The sequence below is a fragment of the Hemitrygon akajei genome, chromosome 3 (genome assembly GCF_048418815.1).
Source record: "Hemitrygon akajei chromosome 3, sHemAka1.3, whole genome shotgun sequence".
NCBI lineage: Eukaryota > Metazoa > Chordata > Chondrichthyes > Myliobatiformes > Dasyatidae > Hemitrygon > Hemitrygon akajei.
In genome coordinates this window covers 209,765,856-209,775,407 of record NC_133126.1, presented here as the reverse complement: position 1 = coordinate 209,775,407, position 9,552 = coordinate 209,765,856, and positions in this window count along the sequence as shown.

The following is a 9,552-nucleotide window of genomic DNA, read 5'->3' as shown; positions in this document are numbered from 1 at the left end:
TTCTTCCTCCTGTAGTCAACAATTTTTGGTTTTGCTGACCTTAAGTGAGAGGTTGTTGTTATAGCAACACTCAACCAGATAGACATAACTAGTGTCAGTGTAGATAGTTAAATATCCATTTTTGCTACTTTGTCAATTTTTTTCAGTCAGGAATGAGTGAAATAGGCTCCATAGTCAAAGACGTGATCCTACAAACCTTCTCTGACGTTCAACCACAGTACAGGCCACCACTGGGCCTCCAAACTTTGGCCCTGGACTCTCAAATGCAGACGTCAATGTCGAGTCCCTGACCCAGACCCGTAGATTCGACCTTCAGGCCTCTCAGAATGATCAGCTCAGAAGAGAGAAAGAGATGGGAACACACAGGTGGTTATACACGTCCTTAGAGTAAAACTGAAATCCATCTTATGCCGTAAGACCAACAGACAATGGAGCAGAATTAGGCCATTTGGCCCATCAATCTGCTCTACCATTTGATCATGTTGGATTTATAGTCCCTCTCAATCCTGCCTTCTCCCAGTAACCTTAGACACCCTGACAAGTCAATAACATATCAACCTCTGCTTTAAATATATTAATTGATTTGGCCTCCACATCTTTGGCAATTAATTCCACAGATTCACCTCCCTCTGGCTGAAAAAACTCCTGCTCACCTCTGTTCTAAATGGACAACCTTCTGAGACTGTGTCCTCTGGTCCTAGACTCACCTACTATAGGAGACATCCTCTCCATGTCCACTCTGTATAGTCCTTTCAAATCTTCGATAGATTTCAATGAGATCTGCCCTCTTCCTTCTAAACTCCAGTGAGTACAGACCCAGAGCCAGCAAATGCTCCTCATACGTTAACCCTTTCTTTCCCAGGTTCATTCCCCTGAATCTCTACTGAACTGTCTCCAACTCCAGCAGATCCTTTCTGAGAAAAACGACCCAAACTGCTCACAATACTTTGCATGGTCTGACAAATGCCTTGTAGACTTCGCCATCACATCTTCGCTTTCATATTCTAGTCCTCTTGAAATGAATGGTGACATTGCAAAGGCTTATCATCAAATCAAACATCCCTTCCTAATTTCCCACTCACCAGGTATGGCCTGGTCACCCACGTTTGTGGAATAGTCAGTGCTGCCTGTTGTCTGCATATGTGTGTGTACAGGAATGGGTCAAGTACATGGAGAGGTATTGGCTGGAGTGGGAATTCCCATACATGGAGAGGTATTGGCTGGGGTGGGAATTCCCATACAGGGAGAGGTATTGTCTGGAGTGAGAATTCCCATACATGGAGAGGTATTGGCTGGAGTGGGAATTCTCATACAGGGAGAGGTATTGTCTGGAGTGAGAATTCCCATACATGGAGAGGTATTGGCTGGAGTGGGAATTCTCATACAGGGAGAGGTATTGGCTGGAGTGGGAATTCCCATGCTGGGAGAGGTATTGGCTGGAGTGGGAATTCTCATACAGGGAGAGGTATTGGCTGGGGTGGAAATTCCCATACAGGGTGGGGTATTGGCTGGAGTGGGAATTCTCATACTGGGAGAGGTATTGGCTGGAGTGGGAATTCTCATACAGGGAGAGGTATTGGCTGGAGTGGGAATTCCCATACAGGGAGGGGTATTGGCTGGAGTGGGAATTCCCATACAGGGAGAGGTATTGGCTGGAGTGGGAATTCTCATACAGGGAGAGGTATTGGCTGGAGTGGGAATTCCCATACATGGAGAGGTATTGGCTGGAGTGGGAATTCTCATACAGGGAGAGGTATTGGCTGGAGTGGGAATTCCCATACAGGGAGAGGTATTGGCTGGGGTGGGAATTCCCATACTGGGAGAGGTATTGGCTGGAGTGGGAATTCTCATACAGGGAGAGGTATTGGCTGGAGTGGGAATTCCCATACTGTGAGAGGTATTGGCTGGAGTGGGAATTCCCATACTGGGAGAGGTATTGGCTGGAGTGGGAATTCTCATACAGGGAGAGGTATTGGCTGGAGTGGGAATTCTCATACAGGGAGAGGTATTGGCTGGAGTGGGAATTCCCATACTGTGAGAGGTATTGGCTGGAGTGGGAATTCTCATACATGGAGAGGTATTGTCTGGAGTGAGAATTCCCATACAGGGAGAGGTATTGGCTGGAGTGGGAATTCTCATACAGGGAGAGGTATTGGCTGGAGTGGGAATTCCCATACTGGGAGAGGTATTGGCTGGAGTGGGAATTCTCATACAGGGAGAGGTATTGGCTGGAGTGGGAATTCCCATACTGTGAGAGGTATTGGCTGGAGTGGGAATTCTCATACATGGAGAGGTATTGTCTGGAGTGAGAATTCCCATACAGGGAGAGGTATTGGCTGGGGTGGGAATTCTCATACAGGGAGAGGTATTGGCTGGAGTGAGAATTCCCATACATGGAGAGGTATTGGCTGGAGAGGGAATTCCCATACAGGGAGAGGTATTGGCTGGGGTGGGAATTCTCATACAGGGAGAGGTATTGGCTGGAGTGGGAACTCTCATACAGGGAGAGGTATTGTCTGGAGTGAGAATTCCCATACAGGGAGAGGTATTGTCTGGAGTGAGAATTCCCATACAGGGAGAGGTATTGGCTGAGGTGGGAATTCCCATACAGGGAGGGGTATTGGCTGGGGTGGGAATTCTCATACAGGGAGAGGTATTGGCTGGAGTGGGAATTCCCATACTGGGAGAGGTATTCGCTGAGGTGGGAATTCTCATACAGGGAGAGGTATTGGCTGGGGTGGGAATTCCCATACAGGGAGGGGTATTGGCTGGGGTGGGAATTCTCATACATGCATCGGGGGTGGAGGGGGTGAGTTCCTGTGCAATCTGGGTGAGAGGTGTGTGTCAGCTGCATGGAGAGATTACCATTTCCCTCACAGTGACAGCAGGAATAGTTTTGCTCCCTGGTTTCTTCACCATTGCAGACCCATGGAGACCCAAAGAATCAGGTTTAATATTAGATTAGATTCGACTTTATTGTCATTGTGCCAAGTACAGATACAAAGCCAGTGAAAAGCAATTAGCATCTAACCAGAAGTGCAAAAGAATAGTGTTGTTTACAAAATAACTGTGAATAAAAAGTAAGTGCTACAGCACACAAATATAAAAGTACTGAGACAGTACAATATGGGTGCAATACTGCTTAGCGCTGTGATGTGAGGTTCAGCAGGGTCACAGCCTCAGGCAAGAAGCTCTTCCTGTGCCTGCTGGTGTGGGAGTGGAGGCTCCTGTAGCGCCTACCGGATGGGAGGACAGTAAACAATCCATGGTTAGGGTGAGATGCATCCTTGATAATGCTTTTCACCCTGCCCAGGCAGCGTTTATGGAAGATGTTCTCAATGGTGGGGAATTGGGTGCTGGTAATCCACTGAACAATTTTCACCACCCACTGGAGTGCTTTGCGGTCGGATACGGGACAATTGCCATACCACACTGAGATGCAGTTGGTGAGCATGTTATCAATGGTACAATGGTAAAAGTCCATCAGTATCCTGGGACAGAAGGGAGCTTTCTTGATGCTCCGCAGGAAATAAAGGCGCTGTTGCACCTTTTTGATCAGGATGAAGGAGTTCAGGGACCAGGTGAGTTCCTTGGAAATATGGACACCAAGGAATTTGAAGTTTGATATACGCTCCAGTGCAGCTTCGTTGATGTAGATGAGGACATGAGTGTGGTTCCTAGCATGCCTGAAATCCACAATGATCTCCTTGGTGTTCTGGGTGTTAAGGGCCAGGTTGTTGTTGGCACACCATGCGGCCAGGTGTTGGACCGTGAGCATATCACAAGCATATGTCATGAAATTTGCTTTGTGGCAACATTACAGTGCAAGGCATAAAAAGTTCAAAGTAAATTTATTATTCAAGTGTGTATATTTATTTATTGATTTGGAGATCCAGTGCAGAACTGGCCCTTCAGGCCAATGAGCTGTGCTGCCCAGGAACCCGCTTATTTAACCAAGCCTTATCACAGGACAACTTACAATGACCAATTAACCTGCTAACTGGCACGTTTTCGGTAGAAACCAGAGCACCTGGAAGAAACCACGGTCGGGGAAGAACGCTCAACTTTCTGACAGATGGTGCTGGAATTGAACTCTGAAGTCCAGAAAGCCCCAGGCATCGCGCTAACCACTATTCTACATATACTTCCATATACCTTCCATATACTACCATATACTTACTTTGTTACGAATTCGTAATGTACTAGCAGCAAGAGATGAAAATTGAGTTGGGTTTTAATATTAAAGCCATTACATTTATTAGCATCTATTCAAAAATATAGAAAATTAAATAAACTACTTTCTTAGAAAGAAGTTAACAGTGTTATGTGTCTATAGCTCCCAAACAGTCAAACTTAGAACCTGTTCTTAACAAATCTTACTTAAGCACGGTCATGAAGAGACAGTTCAGAGAGTCCCAGTCATTCATGAAATAGGAAAGAGGAGAAACTTGTGGATTGACAATGCAGCCACGAGACGATCACAACAAATTCCAAAGATTCCATGGCTAGTGAACGAAGAAACGGTTACCAAAGATCCCAGCCGAGGAATACTGTTCCGAAGTCCACGACGAGCGATTTCACAAAGTGACTGTCATGAAATCCACACCCATGAGTCATATGAATGACAGACACTTCTCCATAATGCACAGTGTGCCGCTGATTAACCCAATCCTGTGGGTTTGGGTAACCATTAGACTTTACCCTTCTCAATCGTGAGCTGTTCCCGGATAGCTCGAAGCCTGCGATCTTCACTCTATCTCTCTTTCCTTCGACTCTCAACTCCTTTGACTCCTCTTTTTTGGTCTGCGTTTTGTTTTCTATACCGTCATTATACGTCATCAAGTGACGCTTACAGAAACAAAACTCTGGATTCCCAGCAAAATGAAACTACGGTCATGTGACATCCACGGGAACTGAAACTAAGAAGTCCCAGTAAAACATGAGACGCATTTTCTTGAAGATATTTACAGGAAAAGGAAGCACGATAGAATTTTATGGAAAAATTATATAAAAACAAAGACCGTCAAGCACTAATGTCAAAAGAAGGCAAACGGAGCAAAGTAAATAGAATACTGAGAACATGAGTTGTAAAGAGACCTTGAAAGAGAATGAGTAGGTTGTAGAATCAGTTCAGGGTAGCGGTGAATGAAGTTATCCACACCAGTTCAGGAGAATTAGTACAAGTTACAAAATAAATAAATAGTGAGAAAGAGAAATAATGAGCTTGTGTTCATGGACTGATCAGAAACCTGAAGGTGGAGGGGAAGAAGCTGTAACTAGATTGTTGAGTGTGGCTCCTGTACGATCACCCGATAGCAGAAATGAGAAAGAGGGCTTGTTCCTGTTAGAGAGGGTGCCCCATGATGAACGTCAGCCTTTTGAAGATGTTCTCGATGATGAGGAGGGTTGGATGTGATGGAGCTGACTGAATCTACAAGCCTCTGCAAGCTCTTGCAATCCAATGCATTGGATCTTCTGTACCAGGTTATGGTGCAACCAGTCAGAATGCCCTCCACTATGCATCCATAAAATTTGTGAGAGTCTTTGGTGACATACCAAACCTCGTGAAATTCCAAATGAAGAAGTGCTGATATGCCTTCTTTATCAATGTGTTGAGCCCAAGATAGATGCCACCACCCAGAAACTTGAAGCTGCTTACCCCTATTGAAAACTGCACATGAATGGGATCTAGCTGTTCATGAATGAAAGATTAACGATAGCAGGTAGATGCAGCAGATAAAAAATAGTGAGGGGCGGTGTATATGGATTCATTGTTGGTTCTGAAATATGATGGCGGAGGGAAGAAGCTGTTCCTGAAACATTGAGTGTGTGTCTTCAGGCTCCTGTACCTCCTCCCTGATGGTAGCAATGAGAAGGGGGCACGTCCTGGGCAATGGGGGTCCTTATTGAAGGATGCTGCTTTTCTGCCTTCTGAAAGTGCCCTTGATGATGTGGAGGCAAATTTTGTGTGTGTGTGTGTGTGTGTGTGTGTGTGTGTGTGTGTGTGTGTGTGTGTGTGTGTGTGTGTGTGTGTGTGTGTGTGTGTGTGTGTGTGTGTGTGTGTGTGTGTGTGTGTGTGTGTGTGTGTGTGAGAGAGAGAGAGAGAGAACATACAATTTCCTGGTGGACAGTGGCAGGAATTGAACTCTGAACACTGATCGCTGGCACTGTAAAGTGATTGTGCTAACCACTACACTATCATGCCATTGACTATTTTTCTGACCCTATCTACAAGGTGAAACATTTGAACAGAATTTCAATGATATCTGGAAAAAGAAAAGATTAATGTATGAGCATTTGATGACTTTGGGCTGTACAGTAGGAAGTTTAGAAGAATGAGGGGGATTTCACTGAAACCTATTAAATCTTGAAAGGCCTAGACAGAGTTGATGTGGAGAGGATGTTTACTTTAGTGGGAGACTCAGAGTGAAGGAACATCAATTTAGAACAGAGATGAAGAGGAATTTCGTTAGATTGTTTTTCTGACTTGGAGCATAGATGCTGCATACCCCTCCCATCCATGTACCTATTTTAAGCGTTGAAATGGAACCTGCATCCACCAGTTCCATTGGCAGCTCATTCCGCACTCTCTCCACCCTCTGAATGAAGAAGTTCCCCCTCATGTTCCCCTTAAATATTTCACATTTCACCCTTAACCCATGATCTCATTGTAGTCTCACCCAACCCCAGTGGAAATATCCTGCTTGCATTTACCCTATCTATACCCTTCATCATTTTGTGCACCTCTGTCAAATCTCCTCTCATTCTCCTACACTCCTGGGAATAAAATAACTACCTATTCAACCTTTCCCTGTAACTTAGGTCCTCAAGCCCCAGTAACATCTTTGTAAATTTTCTCTGCATTATTTAAATTCTACTTACATCTTTCCTGTAGCTAAGTCCATGGATTGGAGGGGTAGGAAGATGTATGGACAGGTGCAGATCAATAGGACTAGGCAGAATAACAGCTCATCATGGACTAGATGGGCTGAAAGGCATTTTCTCTGCTGTATTGGTCTATGACTCTATGATTCCTATGACTAGGGTGTCTAGAACCAGGGATCGATACCTCTAAGTATAATTCTGACCATTCAGGCCGTGGGTGAGAAATAAAATTCCTCCCCCTCAGGATTCTCTACCCAAGCTGGACACAGAGGCTCAGTGGCCGAATACACTCAGTGGCCACTTTATTAGGTACACCTGAACACTTACTCATTATGCCAATATCTAATCAGCCTATCATGTGGCAGCAACTTAATGCATAAAAGCATGCTGACATGGTCAAGAGGCCCAGTTGTTGTTCAGATCAAACATCAGAATGGTGAAGAAATGTGATCTAAGTGGCTTTGACTGTGGAATGATTGTTGATACCAGTCGGGGTGTCTCAGAACTGCTCATCTCCTGGGGCTTTCATATACAAAAGTCTCTAGGGTTTATAGAGTACAGTGCAAAAAGCCAAAAAAAACCTTCAGTGATCTGAGGGCAACCACGTCTTGTTAATGAGAGAAGGCAGAGGAAGGTGACAATAACTCAAATAGCTACGTGTTACAACAGTGGTGTGCAGAACAGCATCTCTGAAATCAATGCGTCTATCCTTGAAGTGAATGGGCTGCAGCAACAGAAGATCACGAACATCCACTCAATGCCACTTTTTGAGGTATAGGAAGTTCCTAATAAAGTGGACACCGGCTATATATTAAAGACAGAAATCAATAAATTTCTGAATGCTAAGAAAAATAATGTATATCTGCTCAGAGCAGAAAAGTAAAGATGAGGTTGAAAAACTAGCCATCTAAGAGAATGTTGGAACAGTTAAGGTAGACTGGATGGCCCACTCCGTTCATTTGTTATATAGCCTGGAGAATATTCAGTTCACTAAATTAGGCTGGTGTCTAAAATTAGAATGAGAAATAATGACCATGGAGGTACTTGATGTTTGCCAAAATTGTAAAATATCACACCGCACAACTGGGGAGTCCTCCACACCACTCAGCACATCTACGCAGAACTTTGTCACAGGAAGGCAGCATCCATCATCACAGACCCACACCATCCAGGATATGCTCTCTCCTTGTTGCTGACATCAGGAAGAAGGCACAGGAGCCTCATGACATGCACCACAAGGTTCAGGAGCAGTTATTACCCCTCAATCATCAGGCCCTCAAACTAGAAGGGAGAACTTCACCGAACTTCACTCACTCCAATGCTACACAGATTCCACAACCTATGGACTCAATTTCAAGGACTCTACAACTCATGTTCTTGTTATTTATTGCTTATTTGTTTTTTTTATAGAACATAGAACAGTACAACACATTACAGGCCCTTCGGCCCACAAGGTTGTGCCGACCCTCAAACCCTGTCTCCCATATAACCCCCCACCTTAAATTCCTCCATATACCTGTCTAGTAGTCTCTTAAACTTCACTAGTGTATCTGCCTCCACCACTGACTCAGGCAGTGCATTCCACGCACCAACCACTCTCTGAGTGAAAAACCTTCCTCTAATATCCCCCTTGAACTTCCCTTCCCTTACCTTAAAGCCATGTCCTCTTGTAATGAGCAGTGGTGCCCTGGGGAAGAGGCACTGGATGTCTACTCTGTCTATTCCTCTTAATATCTTATATACCTCTATCATGGCTCCTCTCATCCTCCTTCTCTCCAAAGAGTAAAGCCCTAGCTCTCTTAATCTCTGATCATAATCCATACTCTCTAAACCAGGCAGCATCCTGGTAAATCTCCTCTGTACCCTTTCCAATGCTTCCACATCCTTCCTATAGTGGGGCGACCAGTACTGGACACAGTACTCTAAGTGTGGCCTAACTAGAGACAGACAGACATTATTGATTCCAAGGGAAACTGGGTTTCATTACAGCCGCACCAAGAATTTTATAGAGTTTTATAGAGCTGCATCATTACATCGCGTCTCTTAAACTCTATCCCTCGACTTATGAAAGCTAACACCCCGTAAGCTTTCTTAACTACCCTATCTACCTGTGAGGCAACTTTCAGGGATCCGTGGACATGTACCCCCAGATCCTTCTGCTCCTCCACACTACCAAATATCCTGCCATTTACTTTATACTCTGCCTTGGAGTTTGTCCTTTTAAAGTGTACCACCTCACACTTCTCCAGGTTGAACTCCATCTGCTACTTCTCAGCCCACTTCTGCATCCTATCAATGTCTCTCTGCAATCTTCGACAATCCTCTACACTATCTACAACAGCATCAACCTTTGTGTCATCTGCAAACTTGCCAACCCACCCTTCTACCCCCACATCCAGGTCATTAATAAAAATCATGAAAAGTAGAGGTCCCAGAACAGGTCCTTGTGGGACACCACTAGTCACAACCCTCCAGTCTGAATGTACTCCCTCCACCGTGACCCTCTGTCTTCTGCAGGCAAGCCAATTCTGAATCCACCAGGCCAAACTTCCCTGGATCCCATACCTTCTGACTTTCTGAATAAGCCTTCTGTGTGGAACCTTGTCAAATGCCTTACTAAAATCCATGTAGATCACATCCACTGCACTACCCTCATCTATATGCCTG